Source organism: Dromaius novaehollandiae, chromosome 13 (assembly GCF_036370855.1).
Source record: "Dromaius novaehollandiae isolate bDroNov1 chromosome 13, bDroNov1.hap1, whole genome shotgun sequence".
NCBI classification, from domain to species: domain Eukaryota; kingdom Metazoa; phylum Chordata; class Aves; order Casuariiformes; family Dromaiidae; genus Dromaius; species Dromaius novaehollandiae.
The window spans coordinates 13,875,239-13,899,014 of record NC_088110.1 but is presented as its reverse complement, the minus strand read 5'-3'; the positions used below and the strand labels follow the sequence as shown (position 1 = coordinate 13,899,014).

Sequence of the window (23,776 nt, the reverse complement as noted above, 5' to 3'; positions counted from 1 at the left end):
CCCTGAATTGTCAAATGCTTTCCACCCAAAGACTGAGCTGAGGTGTTCGAAACTGGCATTTGATTAAAAGCATAGCATACTTCATTAGAAGTGGTGAAGCTTTTTCGGGGGGGGGGGGAAGGTATTAGAAGGCATTAAATTATCAATCAAATTGCAGTTTAGATACCATATTTCATGAATGTTTAGTGAAACTTGCTTATAAAAAAAAATGCAGCTCTTGGCAGACCTAATATGTTCAGGTTAGTTCATTTTAAGTACTAATCAGCCTTGCACTGTGCACACCCTGTGAAGTTTCTTAGCTGGGGAAAACAGCTAAGCAGTATCCTGAGTGTCTCCACATTGCAATTTCATTTAGATTAGGTGATTATTTAGCTTTCCATGATGTAAGCCTCTCCTGAGAAAGATTAGAAAAATGAGTCCTAGCAACATAAAATCCTTGATGAAGACTACCTTTATCACTGTATCATTTATCATGAACTGAAGTAATGATATCTCCACTTTGAAACTACTGGAAATGTAAATCTGAATGGGAAGGGCTGAACTCTAGCAGATGCTCTGAAGTGACTAGGACTCGGAGGTGCTGCCTTGATTCCCCGCTGGACAACCCTAACGAGGTTAGAGGAGCCTGAATGAAGATGAGATTAGGAGAGAAGGAAGCTGTTAGGTGTTTTCCTGTCTTAACACTGACGACAAGCAGCTGCACAACGTATATTCTCACCAAACCAGAGTAACCTATGCAGTCTTTGTCTGCTCATGGCACTACAAACATGCTCCGTACTTTCTTTAAAAAATTTTTTAGCAGAAAAAAGTGGAAAAAAAGACTTGTGCAGTCACACTGAGTGCCTATATGTGCATTCCTGCCTCTGATAACTTTTGAACCCACTGGCCAATTTTGAGTAAATGCAACAGAAGAGGTCTCGGCCAGAATCACACTCCTACAAGCTTCCTGGGAACAGGCAACTGAGTAGGAAACCCTATAAGCGTCCTCGCTAAGGGAAAGTGGCAGTGTGGGCTTTCATGCTGGGTAGTGTTCAAGAATTTGCAAGGCAGAGAGACTTATATGCCCCAGCTGTTGGAAAAGCTTCAGTCAGAGCTCACTACTTCAGTCAACCATGACACACACATCTGTAGGAAACCAGGGTTTCGTTAATCCTGGTGCTCACAAAACTGCTTCTTGTACAACCTGAATGCACGGCTACTGAGACCATGTGCTATAATCATCTATTATCGATGCAATGAAGTGACATTGCTTTAATTATAATGTTGTCTTTGATTTTTTTTTCCTTTTTTTTTTTTTTTTTTTGATAAGAGGTAAGAAATGGGGATCTTGGAATATACTTTTTTAATCAAATGATGACCAGAAAGATTTTGTTCCCAACCATGCAAGGTCTGAAGTATCTTGTTGTCTCATTGATCTTAGTGCTAATCATGTAATTGGGGTCACAAGTATATTGGTGGGAGGAAAATGAGAATTAGAGTAAATATTAAGGGAAATTAGAGAGCACTTTTACGTAATTTTGTTTTCTGAATTGTGCTACAGTAACATCTACCCAACTAAGTAGGCTTTTTCCTAAGGTAATTTGTATCCTCAAATTTGTCAAATTAAGCTGCTTTAAAAAATATTTTATACGTGGCTCTTTGCAAAGCGCACAGAACAAATTATTTAATTGTTATATCATGCTAAAAATGTGAGTTTATACTAATTATATTATAGATTTAGTCCCTGGAATCTTGCCATAGTTCTCTCTGTAATGCTGCTCTCTTGGGAATTGAATCATTTGGTACCTGATTGCACTAATTACTGTTGAACTTTAAAACCTTTAATGCAGTGAAAATTCAAATATTTAACATGCACTGATATTTGCAGTATGAAAAGACAGAATTTACAAAGAAAAATGATGTCCATTTTCTTTCTGTAATAGTGGTTGGAGTTAACTCATATTTAGTACAATTATAAATGTAAGGAGTTGTCAGGATAATGTTATGATTATGATCAATAATGCTTTGAGCCTAGGTCAGTTTTTCTGCTCTTACTCATTGTGTGTGTAATTTTATATGGGTGGGAGAAAGGAAGCAATCAACTAATGATCCTGAGGCTGCAGTTTATAAATCTCCAATGCACATTCTGACCTATTTAAAGGATTGTGAAAGGAAGATTATTCTGATGTCTAAATATAGGCAATGGTTTCGATCCCTATCGAACACAGAGAATTATTTTCTATTCCCTGATTCCTAACAAGAATGAAAGAAAGGCCTGTAGCACTTAAGAGTATGCAAAACTATGTACATTTTTGAATTTACTAACCAGTGTGGTATTTTCAAGTATAGCATTTGTGTATAAAACATATTGGACATCTTTAAGTCATTTTGTATTCAGTTACCATCTGTCATTGCACGTTTACCTTTTGAGATATGGCTGGCAAGTGTTATTTTGTTTTGTGAGCTTTGTTTTTGAGAGTGTTGATTTAGTGGCCAAAGCAGACGCTTGCTATCGGAAAAAGAAACAAAGCAGAACTTTGATCAGAAGCATAGAAAATTATGTTCCTGAGTAATCTGATTTGTATCTGGTGGTTTAGGGTAAAGTTCCTCCAGCCCATTTTAGTTATTCTTCATCACATGTCACTGAAATCGCTTTTTTACTCATCCTTGTGAGTGTTACTTAAAGGCCCAGATCTCTTAATTCTCACTGAAAACAGTCTAAATACTTTTGTCTATCATGGACACATCTTTGAATATTAATTGCCTCGTTAGCACACACAAATGCTAACTTCCACATATTTTGCATTCATTGTAAATTCTTGAAGTATGTTATCAGGGATGATATGTAACCTGCAGGATTTTGGTTTTGATCATCTGGATTAGTTATCTGCAGGAAACTCAACTACTGTGTTTTTTTCCAAACTTCTGTTTGTATTTGGGTTTGTCCTTGCCTTATTAAATCACTAGAATGGTCACAGATCTTATCTGTATAGTGCACAGATAATTTCAGTGGGTTGTCATTTTCTGACAAAGCAGCTTGTGTAATTTGTGAAGATTTGCTTGTTGCATAAACTCAAACTTGTCTTTTCCCAGAATTGCTAGCATCAGCATTATCTCTTGGTAAAACCATGAAAAACTTTAATTTTTCCTCATAGAAAATCATTTTGTTTTTTTAATAGCATCTTTGCCTTTATGACATTTACCACTTTGAAACTAATTTGCGTGTTCAGCATGTGCAAAAGCCAATCCATTCTTATGGTCCAAGCCTTTCAGATGACTGTCACACTGAAAGGTTTGCTGATCCCTACAAATGCAAAGAGAGGGCTCTTAAGTCAGCGCATCGCTGTTGCTCTGCAGTCTCTTTCAGAAGAGTTATGTGATTGTTGCTTGGCCAGCCAAATTATGGCTCTACCTGCAGTGTGGCTGCTCTTTGGGGTACCAAATTATGGGAACCCTTGAACGAGAATGTGCTCTAGACAGAGAAGGGAGAGCAGTCTATGTCTAACTGAACTGTGATCTTTCTACTCATGACAGTCATCTTTGCATTAATAGAAATTCGATAGATTGCTGCAACTGTACAGCTTGCTTAGCTACCAGTGCTGCAGAATGGTGACACTGTCATCTCATGACCCTTAGGGTCCTTACTTCCTATCGCAGGAAGAATACTACAATTTTAAATATCTCCCACTCAGCCTTGGGGGTTGTCATTTCTGTTTTTTTCTGATCTGAACATCCTTGAAGGTTCTGTGGTGTTGACAGAACAGAGAACGGTGAGAAAGCTCATAGTTAGGCCACTGTCCTAGGACTTAAAGTACCTGAGTTTGTCTCTTCTCTGAACAGCAGTTCTGTGGCCTTGGTCCGGCCAGTTAACCTTGCTGAACCTCAGTTCCCCAGCTACCAAATGAGGATAATGTCTCTTTTTTTACCTTACAGAGGTAAAGGTAACCTCTTGGAGGTCATGAGGAACTTTGTCATTGTGCTGCAGTGATGAGGACCAGATAGGAAGAGAACTCCTTTAAAAAGTTTTCAGAAAAATATTTTCTTGTATCCATAGGTGCTAGGATGTCCTAAGGGTATCCCAGTTACCGATGCCTTCCATCTCCTGAACAATGGTGGCAATCACAATTAAAATTGGATGCCAGGTGTCATCAATCCTTAGCGTGGAACTCGCACACCTAAGAGAAAGCCTACTCAGCTGTGCACGTGAGGAATGGGGCTGGATGGCCTTTATGGTTCTGAGTACAGCAAAATAATATCTTATCCTGAGAAAAGTCCTTTACCCCGATATGTGCTGAATAAGTATTTATTTATTGCAGCATTCCAAATATATAAGTAATTGCTAATGCAGCATAGATGCTACTGACACAAAGTGTAGCTCCTGAAATAAATCTTCAAGAGGAAAGTCAACAGAAAACTGATGAGATTTAATGAATGAGCTGTGCCAGACATATACTGTAAAACTGTTTGCCTACTGTGCAAATATAGCTTTATCCTAATCACTTCTTCACAAAAAGTGTTCATAAATATGCACTTCCCACATTATAAATAATGGTATGCATTCACATAGAGACTAAGGAAACCTGGCATGAAAAGTCCTTCAGCTGCCAATGACTTGACTTTTTTTTAAAAGCAGTTCTTAAAGAAACACTTGTGCTGCTTCACAACAAACCAGAATTAGTTGAGCTAATTAGCTGAGTTAATCAGACGGGAATCCTTCCTCAGCACACCAGTGGGTACCCAGGGCAAGTGTACCCAGCCTTTCTGTTAGTGATCGCTTCAAGTGGACTGGGGACAGTGGCCCAACGCGAAGCCATGAGGAGCTGATACTCTCATTACTGTTATCATTCACCACTCTTTACAGTTGCTACTCTTGAATTTCTGAAGAACTTGTTTTTTGCACTAATGATGAGGAGAAAAATATTATAACCTTTGGTAATTTTTTATGCTTCTGAAGGTCAAAATTTAGCATTTAAGCATGTTACTTTCCTATTAGCGTCTCTCTGCTGTCTCTTTCCTGACAAACTGGAGGGTCTGTCTATAGTTAGACATATAGTTGATGCTCTGTCACTTTGTTCTTCTCTGGCTTCACCCAGCTGGGCTAATTGGATGGCTCTGAAGAATGTGGGAAGTATTTTGGCTTTTGAAAATGTTCTCCTTTTCAGGCTGCTTTCCAACCTTTTCTCCCCTGCTTAATGACCCATTCAAAAAATTTCAAATGAAATTCTTAGACTAGATTTACATAAGATCATTAGAGTATTCTAACTCCTTTACTTTAAAATATTCATGGCAGTCTCACATTGCTGGCTTCATAGAGCCAATTTCAGGCAAAACTCCCATCAGCTTCACTGAATAAGGACGGCAGGGTAGAGCTCTAATTGTCAAAAGCTCAAAAGCTTCAGCGTTGGTAGCCGTTCTCCATGTCAAGTGCCGTTTCAGCTAGCGCTTCATTGTGCATTCTTTTCACTCTGTGGATTTGGGGAGAGGCAGGTTAGTTGCTTTTTATTGTCCCCAGTCTTTGAAAGCAAATTGCAAGAAATTGCTGACTAAAATCTCTGCCCGGGAAGGCTTTTCTCTATATCATGTGTGTAAAGCTTCACTGGATTTGCAGCTTTAAAAGTGAAGCAGAGGGTGCATCATTATATTAAAAATTCTATGCAAATTTGTAGCTTACTAATCTATTATAATATTTGGTTTGGGTAGTTTCAGAATAGCGAGAGATGCTGCGCTATGAAATGGTGGCTGGATTTGTCCACAAAAATAGTAGGAAATCTTTATATATGAGGTGCCTCTTAGCTGGGAGCTCTTTTCAGCATCACTACAGCGTGAACAGTTCCTAGCAGGAACAGCAGTGGGGACATCCTCTCAGCCCGCAACGCGGCAGGGAGGAGAGCAAGCTCTGGGCCCGGGGTTGGACGACTCACTGAAGGATCACAGCAGCAGAGCAGAGCCAGCATTTTAATGTCTCTCTCCTGATCTTTAGTGAAACGGAAGGAGCCTTTGCTGAAGTTCTAGCTTTGCTCGAAGGAGGGGTGGACTTCATTCTGGCTCCCTGCCATGAGGAGAGTGATAACTCCTCAGCACAACAGACTCGAAGCTCTCAGGAGCGTTGATCAAGCATGTGCAAAAGGTCTGTGGGGGTGGCAGGCCCAGCCTTGCACACCGCTGTCCAGGTGGTGGCTTTGGCCATCAGGAGGATGCATGCAGTCTAGCTGTGTGACCAGATTTTTCACTCTAGCCTCACGTTTGCTAGGGTGGCCAAGGTGTGCTGTGAAGGCTGTGCTGCATGTTCACTAGAAGGAGCTTTAGACTTTCCAGTTCTGGGCTTGCAGTTCAAGTACTGTGATCGAATAAAGCTTTTGGAGGAAGAAAAGCTGAGGATCCCCTGTGGTAACTGCTCTGCTCGAGATCTCAGGATGTCTCAAGGACATCCATTGTTCTCTGACATTAAAATACACTGATTTCAGGTGTATAAATGAAGAAGTTGAATTCTATTTTTCACCAGAAAACTTTGTGCTGAACTACTGCACTCTACGTTAACAGTGACTGCAACAGCAGCCTGTAATAGTGCGAGTGCTGTGGGCATCGCTGTGGTGTAGCACTGACAAAGCTGGCCCTCGTTCCTGAAGCGAACGCCAGCCGAACAGAGCACAGCGCCTCTGATACCCGCTTCCCGCAAACACGGTGTTTGTGCCCAGTGAGCCCAGACCCAGAAATGTGTTGCTCGTAACTCCTATTCCGTATTCCTGGCTTAATACATAACCTGAGTTGCAAAGCAAAGTCTCTGGAGTACCGTATGATGTAAAATGTCCCCTCACATCTTAAAAATTTATTACTGAAGCAATGGAGCTTTAAAAAAAAAAAAAAAGGAATGAATAATTTAAAATTGTTTAAAACATATGAATGTAACTTTAAATTAATCAGGTTTTTCTGTACATTGCTTGGCAAATAAAATACACCTCTAGGGGTTTGGTTTTGTTTTGTTATGGTTCCCCTCACCTCTTTTTTTTTCTTTTCAAAAATTACATCTATAGTTAAAAAGATTTTTAGTAACGTTTCCATAAAACTGAAGCATGCGCTGCCTCCAAACCCGTGCGTTTCAAAGCAAACATGCAATGTTAGCCATGGCAAAGGCAGAGGAAGGAGGCATCTGTCTCGGCGATTACGTGAGACAGAGGGAAGGGTGCTGAATGAGGGCAAATGTATCCAGCCCTGCTGCTCGTGCCGCTTGCAGTCTGCCAGGGGAGACCGCGAAGCCCTGTGGCGGGTAGCGCAGAAGCTGGTGGCAGTGGGGGGAGAAGGGGAGTGGGTAGCTGCTGGGGCGTGGTAGACGTGGGCAGTGGCCAAGAGGACTTGCTAGAGCTGCGTGCATGAATGAACAACTGGCTGCAGACTGGGCAGGTTTGGAAATGAGTGCGCTTTTACCTGCGTGCAGTGCTTGTGGGTTCTCCTAGGGAAGTACCCACTGTCCTAGGGAGCTGCTAAAAGTCATACAGATCTTTTAATGTCGGTGTTAAAGGATGATACCTTGATAAGAGAGAAGGCAATCAGAAACTCACTTCCCAAGTTCGTTCCTGTCTATTTTTCTAATGATGTGAATATTCAGGCCTAACTGACGCTCCAGGGACCATCAAGCGCAGGGTGCCCACTCCTCATTCCTTGCATCTACAGAAATATCTTTTGTATTTCTGGTTACTAAGACAGTCTCTGTTACTAGTTCTCTGTCACTAAGACGGTCAAAGTCAGAATATTGTTTAGTGACTTCTTCTCAATGTTAATTCTGCAAGTCCACTTACTAGGAATGACCTGAAAAAGCGAATGATACTATCTAACTTTATATGAATTAAATCACCTAATAAGCTGTGAGTCTTGCAAGAAGACAATGTTTTTCCTTCTTGGAATGTGTTCTAACTAAACCGGACAGTTCTGTAATCTCTTTCTTGCCCAGTTAGTTTTTTCTTTTTGGTTTTTGCCAGAATGTTTAGGCTTTGAGGGAACATCTGACGGTTAAATACTGAGTTGAAAAAAGACCTTTTGCCTGATAAGAGCTGGGCCTTAGATGTGGGCCTTCAAGTTTCCATGCCTAAACCACCAGTTTATTGACTTCTAAATAAGTTTCTTTCATCCATTAGAAGTGTTTCCCTTTTGTGGAAAGAATGAAATATCCGTTGAGTCAGAAAGCATGTGGCTGACTCTGGGTTGTGCAGGATTCAGACTGAAACTGCTGTGTTTAATTTGGTGCAGGGACAGGATCTTAGGTCTTCTGCATCCAAAGTGAATGCTATACCCATCAAGCCGTAGTCTTCTGTTCCCTCTTCTCAAATTTTCAATTTAGGTGGAACAGAAAAGCTTTTTTTGAGCCTTTCTCTGTGGAAAGTGAAAATAGCTTACCTACTCTAGTTCTAACTTCTGTATTCACAAAGGTTAAAAAAGTCTCGGCATAAAAGCTTACTATCGATTTAAATGTTTATCGTCACTGAAAGCTATGAGGAGGCCTAGCTTCACCTCTTCATTTGCTTCATAAATCATTATGGATTTAGGCATTTTCTATTAACATGTACCATGCTTATATTTCTGTGCAGAGTTTATAAGCTCTGGAGTCTGTGAACACAGCAATCGGTGTGAGCTCATCTGGAGGCTGGCAAAGGGAGGGCCAGGCACGGTGAGGAAATCCCATCGGAGCAGGGACCTGAGCAATGGGCACGTCAGGCCGCAGGGACAGAGTGCGACTGGCAGCAGGGACACGGTGGAAATGGGGAGTACACAGCTCAGTTTTGTTCCAGTGCTTGCAGATCTTGAGTGCAGTCCTATCTGTGCTTCCTCTAAATAGCTTATGGGTTTCTGTGTGAATGAAGAGGAGCAGGATAAAAATACAGTTTTATACATTTGATAAATTGTTCTACTGGTTCTTCCTCCTCTTGAATTAAGCAGTGAGATTGCAGTGAATTCAGCTGCTCTCTGCAAGAACCCCGTACTGAGAGATATCTGTTCCATTTTATCCCAGCAACTAAAAGACAGGGATGTTTTGATAGGATTTTAAACTTAGATCTTCCACCTGCCTAGTGTTTGGACTCATTCCTCATCACAGTTTTGAGGACATCTTTCAAGAACCGCTGCATTTTGCATCTTGCTTCAATTTTTGGAAACCAGGTAGAACATGTAGGATATAAAATTGCTTGAATTATGGGCACAGACAAGGAGCGAAACAGCTAAATGTTGTTGATAGTGCCTATATTTGACAGTGGTCGTGGTTTTGCTCCTACAGTTAATTAAAGGTAACAATTACGGCCTTAGAAATTAGTTCTGGTCATTAATGAAATACTGTGGAAAAATAGGCAGCTAAATAAAAGTATCTGATGAAAAAGGCTATTGGCTTAGCTGAGTGCAAAAGCAGCTATAAATGAAAATGTAGAAGAGGTATTTCTGATGCTATCTGCATACCTTTTCACATTTATATGAGAGTGAAAATGAGCTCATCTAGAAGGTTGATCACTAAATAGGAAATGATTAACTGTCCATCATATGACTTGGTTAATGCTGGAACACCCATCCTTCTGTTACTATTGGCACAAAGTCTGACATGTTATTGATTTATTTAGCATTTTGATATTAGCAAATACATATGTCTAAAAAGCTATGTAAAATGCAAGCATAGAATACAAAGGTTTGTATAGGTGACATTCGGGCAGGCAAACGTTCTTAGCTAACAGTGTGCCTGACTGACATACCTAAAATAAGACCATATGTTAGGATTTTTTTTTTAATACAAAAGATAAATCTTTCAGAACAAATATTTTCCCATATGAAAGCAAAAGGAACATTTGTTTGTAAAGCTAGTTAGCTCATACAATGTGCCCTTCACTCTGAAAAACACACTACCAATATTTTGTATCAAACTGTGTTTCACAAGGGAAGCAGTAATATTTGGTATTATTGGGTAATTTTTACTCATTTTAACATTAGTTACGATGTATTAACTATTTACAATGTTTAAACAGTGAGCTATCAGAAGATGAACATCCATCTGGGAGCAGTGGAGAAAACAAAATGATGCATTTAAAATATTTCATATGAATTAATTCTAAGCCAAGTGTGACAAACAACAATTGCCAACATTTCATCCGTTCTTGTAGCACTTAGTTGTAAACTATAATCACATCTGTTGTATCAGTATTTGTAATAGCTATACTTGTGATAAATGATCACATCAAATTTTAACAGGCTTCCTAATGTTCCTAAGAATGATCGCATAATGAGGCTACCTTCCTCTAAAGCTACTGTGCAAAAAATATATTGCATGTAGTGCCCTGACAAAAGTCAGCTACCTATCGGAAGAAGAACAACTGCAACCACTTTGCAGGAACAACAGAATAGTGAAAGAGCAAGCAGAAGATAGAAAGCTTCCCTGAAAAATCTCCTTTCTGAAGGAGACAGAGACTGCGAGCATGATGTATTCTAGCGGGATTCGGAGACAGTAGCCCATTTATAACTTTTTACTTCAAGTCATTTTACATGGCGTATGTCAAAGGCAAAGTAAAAGACAATAACACAACCAAATCAGGAGACTAACAATAAAATAAAGACTCCTGATTTTCTGTATAATGCAATCACTGCTGCCTTCTCTGTCAGAAACCTTTTTGCACTATATGTACTGTTTACACAATTAGTGCCTGCAGTTTTGGTTAATGAAATCATACCTAAAATGTATCACAAGACCAATCTATCTGCAAAAAGTTAATTCAATTTAATACATTCTTTCACATATCTTTAATACTAACAGAAGTAGTAAAAGATTCTTTCCCTATAAAGCTAGGCTGGATGCGTGCTAAGCGCTGGGGTAAGGATTCCCTGGAAGACATCAGAGCATACGGATAGCTTAAGAGAGGCTTGTTATGCTTGAGATAATGTCAGTGCCACAATATGCTGTCCAGTCTCACCTCCATGTTCATTTTACTTCCGAATAATACAGCTTTCACTTTTTCTGTATGCTGTCTGATTCTCTGTAATGTACAAAATTAACAACCACACTCCCAGATCTTTCAAACTTAATTCTCTCTGGGCAATTTTAGTCCTTGTTGGAGAGTCTCTGACAATCTGACAAAGAAGTCTGTTTATGCACGTAGCCGTCTGCTAACCAGGACGCTGGCTGGGATGAGTACTTACCTAGGCACATTTCCCTATCTACCAGGGTGTGCTGCTTCGGAGGATCTTGCAGTATCCTCAATGCAGGGAAAATGAACAAGGATAACCACGTGGATTCTTCGGGTCAGATTCTGATCTCTGTTACAACTATTTGTATCTACTTATTTGTGCTGGTCTGAAAGAGATCAGAATTTTGCAGCTCAGCGTATGTTATGCAATATTAGGAAAAGCTGAATCACGAAGTAATTTGCATCCTACTCTGTGTGTAGTAGAGAATCTGCGCAAACGGTGCATGTATAGCCTAGCAATTCAGTTGCGTGTTATTTAAGGGCTGTAGTAATACTGTAACAAAGTATGAGAGCAAAGATCAAGTTGATGCATGATACTGGGAGATGTACAAGCTTTACAGTCCTGGAATACTTGCTCCTTTATGGTTTATATGCAGAAAAGCCATTCTAACTAGCCCTTGGGTAGAAAAAGAAATGCTTGTGTAGAAAGAGGAAGGGTTCATCCTGGGTATCCTGGGCTTCCAGCACATACTGTAAAATGCTGGGAAAGAGTTGACTTTACATCTTTCTGTTGTAGCTCAAATATAACATCTAAGTACCACGTACAAGATAGGATTATACTTATGTCATAGATTCTTCAAAAAGGTACCTGCTTCAAGACACGACAATGATGTGAAGACTGTATCAAGGGCAGAGTGGTTCAGAGGCTTCGCTAAAGCAAGGGAGCATCCTGCAACTAGCAAAGGAGCATGCAGCAGGAGATTTATGGTAGCAAATACCAAGTCATGCCTATTAACTGCTGTGTAGAGGCTTGCAGAGAGTACCAGGCGTCACGTTTCCATGGACTATGGGTATGCTGTTCAGCTGCTGTTCAGAGACACTGAAATGCATTGAACAAAATCTAAGCCCTGGCAATTGAGCAAATTAAGCAGGCATGCCATTTATCAAGATGTTGATTAAATCCATTCTGCTCTAATGCATTAAGGGACAAAAGCCTCCTAATTCTACCTTTAAAGTTTGATTGGTGAATGTGTGTATGCACGTGCGAATTGCAGAAACACGTGGCTTTCATACACACTTATATAATATGTTTGAGTAAATTGCATAGCCCTGTGATAAGTATATTTATCACAATTTCCTGAGACTCCACTCGTATCTTCAGGCCTTAGTTTGACTTTCCAAACTGCTGAGCCGCTCTGACTAACCAACCTTATTTAGATTAACTTGACAGATGTGAAAATTTCCTCCAATTTGCAGCCCCAAATCCCACTCAGTTCTGTACCAGAGACTTTTGTATACATCTTCGATGCTATGAAAAAGCACTGATATCTTAGAATAGGGCAGGCCAGCAAACCTAACGTCCTCTGGGTGATCCCTTTGGCATGCCCACACTGTGCCAAGCAAAAGATGGGCTTTGGCCAGACTTGCTCTTTCACCTCAGCTCCAAACCGGCATGTTACCAAGCCGTCGAGGGCCAAGATGGGAGGCTGCTCTGCATCATAAGCCATTAGCAAGCAGCCAGGATTGCAGGTTTTTTGGGACAGCTTGCAGTTGCTGGTCCTGCTGCTCTGGTTGATGGCAGGGTGTGCTGAGATACCCCACGGTGAGATTGCTTTTCAGGTGAGGATGTCGGATGGAAAGGGAACAGATGCACTGGGGAAATTGGAGACTTAAAAAAGAGGCTATTACCATGGGAGCTATAGGAAGGAGAGGAAGAGACACAGAAATCATATAAGTGGGGAAGAAATGCCCTGTTATCAATAGGATCAGTTCTTTAGTGGCCCACCTGCTCATGTGGTGCGTGCATCCCTGCGGAAGGGCTTGCAGTGGAGGAGAACAGCCTCCTCTCGCTACCAGCCAAGGAAGCTCCTATTTTTGTTTAGGTCAGTGGTGCCGAAAGTCCCAGAACCAAACCTTGTTCTGTTATCTATCGACTGGCTGCTTATTGAAATTTCACGTGTTCCCTGCAGAGTGACTTGTGTAAGCCGTTGGCAGAGCGGCTGTGCACATCGTGAGCCCACGCAGTAACCTCTCGCGCTGCTCCCGTCTCCCCCTCGCACAGCTGGCTGGCGGCGAGGGCTGGGCTGTGCTGCCAGCTTTCCTGGCGGCGTCTGGACAGGTTCGGGGCTGGGAAAGCTACAGGTGAGCTAATTATTTTGGTGACAGTTGGGAGGGCCGGCACTCTGCCAGGTGGCACCGGTTCTGTTTTCTTTGGGAAGGGATGTGAAATGATTGATCAGCATTGAAAGCATGTGTGTACACATCAGGATCTCTTGTTAATTTGTTCCATATCTTGCATTTTTGGGAGTGCAGGCCTGTTAATTGGTAAATGAGAGCTGCCTCATGCTTATTTGTATATGAATCTAGAGTACGTAAACAAAATACATAAGAGTTCTGCTCTGGCATCTCCACAGATGGGTGCATGGACATTAGTGACGCACAGGCGTTAGGATTAACATCAAGAAGAGAAAGCATGCGATCAGGGATATCATTGGTCATTTGACAAGGATTTTATGTAGTTCATACAGATTCTTGGAAATTTCTGGATCATTTATTTTGAAACATTAAAAAAAAAATCAGCCTAACTAGACATGCCCAGCATGGAGAATTTTAAAGAGCAAATTTCAAGTTTATCTGCTAAAATGTCTTATAAGGCAAAGTGCTGGGTAAGTGCAATGATATGATCCACATCACGTCTCCTCTTATTCTTAAAGAAGACCAGGTGCCAGAGGTTCTCTTCATGCGAAATAATCTGGTTACCATAAATAATCTGAATATCATAAATAATCTGGTTCAAGGCAGAGAATTTGTGTAGCTAGTTGCTTTATCTACCCAGCTGATTCAGGAAAATTTGTCTCCCCAGTGCCAGATTCTTTGTACTATTTTTGGTTTTCTCACAAATTTCCTGTATAAAGTGGCCAAATCACTGAGTCTCACTTCCTTCATTGGTAACATGGGGACACTCACAGCATGTTTGGAGGCTTAATTCATATTTGCAAAGCACTTTGAGATACTCAGATTGGAAATGCTGTTAGCACATAGTACTAATATTAATTATTAAATTGTAATTGGGCTCTGTGGATGTCTCACAGCTGGCACCTGCAAACCCAGGGATTTTGAATGACTAGCCCCTGAAATAAAGCCTATTTAACAGACCAGGAAGTTTTAAAGTTGATTATTTGGCAAGGGCAGACTTTGGAGATCTGTTTGTGGAAGAGAACAGATTCTGGCTCAGTTTGGAGTAAAAGGTTCAAAAGGTTCCAGAGACTTGGGATATCACTGTGTGACTGGGGTAGATGCACGTGAAGTCCCTTCGAATACCCCCAAGCCCTGCCGTGGTGAGAGACATCTTCCTCTGTGATAGTACAGTGCTGCCCTGAGCTAATCTAACACGTATGTCTGTGACCATCCGTGTCAATAAGGATCTGTGTTCCTTTGAAACCAAATGAGCTTAAATACATAAGGCATTTTTGAAGAGCCTTCTCCTAAGTTTTTATTCATGGATACGTGTTCAGGTTATTCTATGCAAATATGGGAACATGCTACAAGGCAGCTTGCTTATAGATATGAGGGGCAATGTGTTTGAGCATTGGATTGCACTTCTTGTATTCAGTAACGGTGTCAAGGAGGTCAGATAAGGAGGAAAATTATGCTACAGAACTATATTTAAAAGGGCAGGCTTCATTTGCATGTATAAGAATGTACTTCAGTGTTTCAGTATGGCTTACCAGTTTTAATGCAATTATTAAAAAAAATCAATATCTTTTACAACTTTAATTTTTGTTTCTGGCTACATATTGCAGTAAACAAGAGAGTAATTATGAGTTCCCATGACCAGTCTGTGCCTTAGGTTCTTCCTGTGCAAGCTAAAGAGAAAGCTTTACTTCACAGAATTTGCAGAAGCTTAATTCATTTATTTTGGAGGGTGTTTTCTGCTTTTCAGATAGAAGGGCAAATATTCCTATTTCAGACTCCTATTGAAGAAAGCATGATTTAAAAAAATCTTTTTTCTCTGTAATTGCTGATCTGTTGAAAAACATGACTTTTTTTCTAAACAGAAGGGCGAGAGCTAATGCATCTGTGCTGCTGCCGCTCGGCAGTGGGAGCTGAGGCTGGTGGTGAGGAGCAGCATTCTGCATGCATCCGCAGCACACGGAGCATATTGAATAAATACAGGCCTGGAGAGATAAGGAATGCTAACGGCCACAGCTTAGAGTCGGCAGTAGTTTGTATTGCTAGGAATGTTTTGCAGTTCTATTTGGTGGAAGAAGTAATAATGGACAGAAATTTAAACATAACTGTGAAATGAACTGTCATGCAGATTTCTCCCATTTTTTTTCTTTTCAAAACTGCTCCCCCTTCCCCCCAAGCAACTTTCTGACACCAGAGCCTTCTAGCATCTTTAAATGTTGCTGACTGAGAAAACAAACAACACTGTCACATTTGGAAAGTCAAAGCAGAAAAGTGTCTCATTTGTAGAGCGATTCATTTCGATTTTCATCTTGCTGCTGTCACTGAGGATACATGAACAACAGCAGTTGGTATTATCAGGAGACCTAAGCAGACCTGTTTCGTTGGCTGACTTGACAGCTGTTCCGTGAAAGAGATTCATGCTCACAAAATCAAAAAAGTATGAAGACCAGATTTTCCTTTTAACCCTTTTTTGGCTCACTACCTGGGCTATGCTTTCATAAAAACTCAAGGCAAAAGATCAGGTTGCTATTTGAAACAGCGGAGGGATGTGCCCTGTTTAACACTCTCCTTAACGCAGTGTCTCTGACCTTATTTAGATCAGCACCACGGTCGCTGGGGAAGGCAAACACGGGTACCTAATTCCCCTGTTCCCGCAAACAGCACACAGCAAGGAAGAGGTTTGCATTCCTCTCCTGAGTGCTCGAAATCTCAAATGACTCGATCTTTCTGTCAAGCAGCATCTCTTTCCTTTAAATCAACTAATATGCAAATATTTAAATGTTTTAAAAACTGTATTTCCATTTAGTTTTCAGCTTGACAGCTTTGAAAAGACATATTATTTTAGCAGCTACTATTGCCAGGTGGTTGTGTTTTACATACAGTGGGGATCCCCTGTTATGGTAGTTTTAATTTGATGGGTGTTAGATTTAGATCCTAATACAGTGACTGTCTACACCTTGACCCCTTGGTGCCAACGTGATTTATGTGAGTGAAAAGTCTGTCCCACACTTATGGGTACTACAGCTCCTACCATCTAAATTTGTCTAATACAAGTGGTGCTGAATGCGCTGCACTAACGTGCACTGGCGACACCATTTCATTTAGCTCCTGCTGCAGAATTCAGTGAGTTTAACATATATTGCCATGAGCTGCGGTTGCTGTAAATTGTTATATTCAATGGGAAGTAAAAGACTGTGGAAATGAATCTCCATGAGAAAGTCAGATTTGATATAAAACTAGGCTCCATCACAAATGTATACGCCTCACCAATTACAGTAGAAGGATGACAGATTTCAGTGAGTGTTTGGGTAAGGCTATGGAGTTATGTTCAGACTACATTGAAGATAAAATGTAAAATAACTGCAATGTGTGAATGAAACTAGGGCAGTTCTTTCCAGTTAGCCTGGTGAGTGCTCCTGTACATCTCTTTTTCTAAGCCTTTGAAGGGTACTGTCCACATGCGCGGAGGCTGTGGAGCACTCCTTGTTGTCAGGCTCAGGTGGAAAGGTCGCTATTTTTGGTCTACAATCATGTCAGCATGGTTATGATTAGTCATTTTAAGTAAATTACAAGCTTATCTGGGACTGGTGTCTTGGATTGTGAGGAATTTAAGTTTAGAACAGCTCTCTGGGGATCATCCTCAGAGGTTTTGTTGACTCTTTTTGATTCTCATATACTGGGACACATGTTAACTATGGTATTTGACTTCCCAGTCAGATATGAAAACTAATCTCTGTGTACTTTTTCTTCTAACATGAATGTGAGCAGAGGCTATGATAAGAAGTGCAGTGATGAGACCCATCTGTTTAGTGCAGAAAAGCTCAGAATCACTTTACTCGTCGAGTGTTACCACTAAAAGCCATGGACAGGACTGCCCTTGTTAGTGGATGCTGTTTCCATTAGGAAGCGTTTACGGAACAAGTCTATTAAATATGTATTAAACACTTTTCTGGACCATATATGGCATGCGCATTTGCTCATGGGGCGGCTCGGGTGACACTCAGCCGAGATGCATACCCATCACGCAGGAGTTCTCTGCTCAGGAGCCGTCTGAACCATGTTAAATATGGCCCCTTTGGCACAGGACGTTTTGTGGGTATTACATATAGATACTCCCAGAACCATATTCTGGTGTCAAACTGAAGAGCTCGGGCTGACCGAACCGGCACGTGTGCCTAACGCAGCTCAGGGCTATGCCACGCTTGCCCTGCATCCGAAAGGGAGAGAGGAAAGAAATGACAAAGGGCTCCTCTCCCCAGCGCGGCTTTGATGCTTTCTCACCAGTCTGGATATTGTATTTGGAGAGGGTTTTATTTGCAACAACAGAACCTGTTTTTTTCAGTTCGCTGAAGGCCGCAGTCGGAGAGATCTGCGCTGTAGATGAGCACAGGCCAGAGTCCTCCTCTCGTGCTGTCCATTACCGAGCAAGCACACCGTACATGCCGCTGCCTCTCTTACAAGCCTTAACCTGAAAAGAGCTGCGGAGCACCTGAAACCCTTTGGTTGTTAGGTTGTTTAGGACTTGCGGTGACTTTAAACAGTGAATGGATGTTAGCGTGTCTTACTATCTTATTATCTGAATTATAAGACTTAATAATGAGGTTGACACAAGGGATGCAGAAAAGGAGGGAGGCAAAACTGCTTGTTGCTTTTAGAAACCTGTCTTCAAAATAAGCCTCAGTTTAGTTTTCTGGAGTTACTGCTACCTGCAGAAGTCATTCATACAGCCCGCCTCAGATAATTCACATAACGTTTTTTAAGCATATAAGCAGTCCAGTTGATTTCAATGACACTGCTTATGTACTTGAAGCTTAGCTTGTGTGCAAGTGCTTTGTTAGATCCAGGCCTGTAGTTAGCCATTTTCAACTTTAAATACCAAATATACTATTTTTTTTTTTAATGTGGTTTTAAATGCTCATCCCAGTTTATTCAGCCCAAAGACTCCTGCAACAGTTTATATGTTGATACCTTAATTGACCAAGTACACCGAGCAAGTTGCTCACAAGGTGCGAACCTCGGCAGAAGGAGGGGAAATTTAGTGCGTCTGTGTGAAGGGTGCATGCATCCATATGCCCCCGCCAACATATATGCACAAGAATTGGCACAGTACATGGCCAACACATTCAGGAGAATGAAGGACTTAACTGTCTTACGGAGATTTTAATATTTGGTAGCAGTGGAGTCTAGATGTTTTAAACAATGCTGTCTCTTCCAACTCCTTTTTCATGAATAAAATATGATTTAATTATGTGATTTTTATCCCGTTTCCTCTTAAAAGCAGTCCTGCCAAGATCTTAACGTGTGGCTATAGTGAAGTCTAGGTGTTTAAAACAAAGCCTTCCCCCAGCTCCTGTTTTTCATTAATAAATTATGAATCAATTAATTATATTCTTTCCTATGCTCCTTGAAAGTCAACTGTATAAATATTTTGTCATATGCTTGTTATATTCTGAATAGATAGTCTGACACTAAGCCTCTGAACTTCTGTGATTTATTATGGAATTTTAGATATGTAATTATTAGTATCAAATTATATAGGCGTGGGTCTCTTCTTCCTTGAAAATATGATCTTTGTAAGAGGTTTCACGTTAATTGGTTTGTGACACATGAACTAAGATTTAAATACCTTTAATACTGTTTTGCAATATTTACTGTATCATATATTGTCTACAGATATAACACATTCATCTGCTTTTTCTGCTAAAATGAACACATTTCTGAAACTGTAAGCATCATACACTGCATGAGTAGGTGCACATGAATATGTGAATATGAGTCTATAAGCAGGGAATGAAAGATAGCTGCAAAAAAAAAAAAAAAAAAAAAAAAAAGAAGTTGGCCAGAGAATTAACTTAAATAAGCAATACTTCATCACCTGAATGAGCTATGCTTCATCACTGTGAAATATTTACCTAACCTCTACTACATATAACAGCTGTAGGATCCATGAGGTTGGTTTTTTCAACAGTGAAAGAAAACTGATTTGTGAAATAAGTGAATTAGAAATCATTTGTTTTCTGTATCTTGTTTTTTTTCTCCCCCTGTCCTTTGGTTCCGTTTAAATACGATCAATTAAAATACGTGCTATGAACTGCATTTCAGTGGTGATGCAGATCTCCTCTGCATGAAGCAGAGCGTAACTGGTGCAAATATTTCTCTCTGTGCCACTGTGGCACTTAGTTGTCATTGGGGAGAGCTATAAACTCATGGCCGCCTAAGGACTAAAATCTCAACCGTGTTTCTTTGGATTGCTTTGTCAGAATCAAACGCTTTGACAGCAGAGGCTGGAGGAATGGGGATGAGCCGGAGAGAGGGAAGCAAGGACGTGCACGTGACGTAGTGTCCCAGCATCCCTGCTGTAGTGTCAGGCTCGTGGGCAGGGATTAACCGTCCAGATGCCTCGATAGAAGGAATGAAGAAGGGCAAGGCGCTCTGCACCAGTGCTGCTGTCGAACGGCGGGTGTGTGTTTGCTCTGCCTTGGCGTTTGCCCTCTCCCTCAAGCTTCCTCTTCCCAGACCGAGAGGGCAGCTGCGGAGCAGTAAGGCTGGGCAGAAATTATATGAGAGCAAAATCATCACCGAGCTCTCCACCCTTCTTTGGTTCTCGTTTCTGGAGGTGAATATGAGAACTGGGTGTCCTCACGAGGCTGAGACCCGCCCAAGCCTGACGGCGTTCGCGGGGGAGGCGCTGACGAGGCGGCCCCATGGCTGGGGCCCCGGTTTCCGAAGGGGAGCCTGGGCGGCCGAGCGCCTGCGACGGCCCTGCGGCAGCACTGCTGCTGCTCCCTGTTTCCGAGAGACCGCCTGCTAAATTCGAAAGCCGTAACAGTAATTCTTGCTGTTTGGTTTCAACTGCTCATATTCTCATTTCCTATATTGAATAGGAGGGAGGAAATGACAAAATGAAGTTACCCTTAATACCTACATGCAGCAGGCTCAATTTGCCAAAATGCAATAGCTCTGCTCCAGAAGGGCAGAGGAATGAGACAGTTAATACGTTGTCAGGGGAGTGTGTGCAGCTAACACCTCATACGTGTTGTTGAGCCCTTTACTGTGTGAAGAAAAAGCAGCAAATGTTTTGTTTGGGGACCGCTGATCTTTTGAGCATATAAAATTTGATACAAATCCGTTTCTAAACTGATATTCTAATACTTTAGTGCCTATAGAAAGTCTGCGCATTTTTAAAGAACAGGGCAAAGCAATAGAACCTATTATTCCCTCGCTTATTGAATGTGAGAGATTCCTGCCTGCAAACCCAGAGGAAGATTGATATTTAGTTATGTTTGATTGTTATAAATTTCTGTGTCCTTAAATTAATGCTAAAAATAGAAAGACATGCTGAAGAGCAGAGAATATAAATATGCTCCAGTAGCTCAAACTGGGGGAAAAAAAAACCAAAAAAACCAAAAAAACCCAGAAAATAGTCTGTGCTTTGTTATAGTGAGTCTCAGTTCTAGGTGTTTGTCAGCTGAAATGTGAGTTACCATTAAATACCTGTAGGATAACCAGGTAATAAATGGCGAGCAGGTGGGAAAAGACATCCTGCGTCTGATGATTACATGTGTTGGAGTAGCAGTTCAGAGATTACTTTAATAATAGACAAGGCTGCAGCCTGCAGAGCTGATGTGTGGCGATACGTCCTTGACCGTGCACAGAACATGCCTAAGCGTCTTGCTGCAGTCCCCAGTTTCACGCAAGGACAGTTGGCTGCTAAAAATAACGTAAGAGATAACAAACTAAAATATTAATATGTTGCGGGACGTGATGATTCCATGCGCGCTGAATAGCACTGCCATGCAAATGATAGAGCTCCAGAAGGAGAAGAGAGAATTAATTCTCATATTGCCACCTTGAAATGGCTTAAATATGCACAGAATCTATTTTCGGTGACCAGACAATTGCATCCTGTATGGCTTTCTGAATGCAAGCTGACAGGCTGCTATGAGAAAGCGCAATGCAATCATTTTTGGGCTTGAGCCAGGCATATCAATCGAATCATGACTCCGCCATAGCAGCTCAGCAAAAGTAATGCAGAACGAGCTTGTCATTTTATACCAAACAGAAGGCTAAGAGTTTAATGGCTGCGCTGGGACCTCGAGCAAGACTTCCATCAACATAGTTAGCCACTGCTATTTTCAGAGGAGCCATGAAGTAAACACTAAAGCTGCGAGGATTTACTGTGTGTCCCCTGGCCCATGTGAAGGCTGGAAGGATGCCTACATGTGCTGTTTGTTGAACACAGCAGAAGTCCTTTCTTTTACACTACTTGTGACTCTCACAAAAATTAGAGTCCCTAGTTAAATTAATTTTAGATTTTCAGAAGGTCTCTTAATGCTACCAATAGATCTCCTACATTATTGGTTCTTGCATCTTCTGTCCAAGGCTTTAAGTCACAGTGATACTGTTGTGATGGGATAAAATGTGTTAGGGAGTTCTTCCTTTGGCCTCAAATACACATACCAGGGAACATTTGAGCTTGTCTAGAGCTTACAGCTTTAGCTGTCCACAAAACAAAGCTTTGTCTAGAAGGAAATCAAGTAGGTAATCAGCTCTTTAGCTTCTGCAAGGACTACTACTTTGACTGATTTCCACTAACTGAAGATCTGATCCTATTATCTATAATATGCCAGATACATTTTTAACTACATTTTCCCAAGTAGGTTGGAAAGGCAATGGCTTTCCCACTAAGCAGGAGGCAAAAATGTATGTTTTTGTGTAAACAACTCTATGAAAATGGCAACTGGCTGACAGTGTGTCGGTATTGAGTCTGAGAGTGCGGCAGTAGGTATGCGTACGTGGAAGAGGACGAGGAAGGTGCAGTGCAGGCTGCGTGCCTCAGCAGTTGGGCAGGAATCTTTTGTTTCTTCATGAAAATTGAATTTGACCCATTGCTTTCTATGAAATATCCTTCCAGTAAATGGTAAATAATTACTGTTGGAGGTGAGCTTCAGCAGTACGGCTTCAGACCTGAGTCCACTCTCGTATGCTGTTGGGTGTTTGGAAACTCTCCTTTTGTCTGTTTATCTTGCTGGTTTCTGTGGATTAGCCAGATACATACTGTATGCAACCGGTACTTCTGACTCTGAATGCTGGTCAGATACCATCTTCTGACTGATCTACCTGACTGTATTTAGGTGGACATGCTGGCATTCAGTAGTGGCATATGCATTTTGGCCTGATCCACTTTGGATAATGTCATTATTTGGCCAGTTAATAGCAGAACGAATGTGATTTTTCACTGTCTTTTTCACCAATAGCCTTTTGCAAAGCTTGAAGATATGAAAATCCTGAAATATATTTCTCTTGGATCATTTAGCAACTTGGGGCTTGATCCTGTAAGTGGTAGCTAGTGGAAAAACGCAGCTAAGCCACTAGTAGGATTAGGGAGCATGCTGTACTTATCTCAAAGACCAGTCGGAGAACGTTGACTTCAAAGTCCGGCACGCTGCTGAAGCGGGGAGACTATTGCTGCCTGCGTGCGTCACCGCGAGCCCCGGCGCGCCGGAGGGGGAGCGTTTCATGGGAACTGCTCCCGGCGTCGCGGGGGCGGCCGCTCTCCCCTGAGGTCCGTTCTTCCTTGTTTCTTGACAAACCAAGTTTGTAGGTGGTAGCAGGTGTATCTCAAATCTAGCAGACCTGTCACAGCCTGTGCGTGTTTTCCCTAGGAGGAACAGCACTCGGGGCACCGTGGCGTGTCCGTGCTGCGCCCGCCCTCGGTGGCCCCCCATTCTCACGTCCACGCTCGGCACAGCAGTGCGCCGTGAAACGCCAGGCACTTTCTCGAGGCTCAGGTCCTGGGCAAGCAGTGCTCCATGGCAGAGCTTGACTGATACGTAAAAGCACTTCAGAAGAGGAGGAGCAGAAATATATGCCACGAGAGAGAATAATTTTCTAACGGGAGAGAGAGGAAGGGGGAAGTGTAGGTACTGTTCCTCTGCTATAGTTTCTCTTTCTCACAATCCTTACTCTGTTTACACAGATGTGCTTTTCTGTCCTTGTTATAGCACTCCATAGTGTATTAAGTATAAAGCAAATGTTCACATTGTCTTTGATTTCCATGGGACCACACACGATTAAGGTTAAGCATGTATAAAAGCGTTTGCAAAATCAATGCTTCAGGCAAAGTCTTTCCAAAAAGATTCCTGCCATTCAGTATTAAATAATTATAGATGTGCTATGGATAAGGCACTGTAGAAGGTATGGAAATGGATTTGAATCCACAGAAAGCTATTTCACAGGTTCTCCGAGGCGAAGTCTGTGTTGGACCGTACGCAAGTGCACGAGGCTGACGGCTCCTGGTCGTCGGTATGACAGCAACAGAGCCCCTGTCAGGCATCGCTGTAACGTAGGTTTCACGGACACCTAATCTGGCCATCTTTCATCAAAACCTTGCGTTTAGCTGGGTCTGTTGAACACGCCTGTTCTGGCGGCGGGGCAGCGGGAACCGAGCAAGCCCT

The 23,776-nt window shown here is 41.6% G+C and overlaps 1 protein-coding gene and 1 long non-coding RNA gene across 3 annotated transcripts in view; one reads left to right on the top strand and one right to left on the bottom strand.

Annotated features, from left to right (window-relative positions):
- The window catches only part of CHST8 (carbohydrate sulfotransferase 8), a 189,417-nt gene that overhangs the window by 102,283 nt on the left and 63,358 nt on the right, over nucleotides 1-23,776 (bottom strand). The window lies entirely within an intron of this gene.
- Nucleotides 1-23,776, top strand: part of LOC135329783 (uncharacterized) — a 127,604-nt gene that overhangs the window by 103,521 nt on the left and 307 nt on the right. The window lies entirely within an intron of this gene.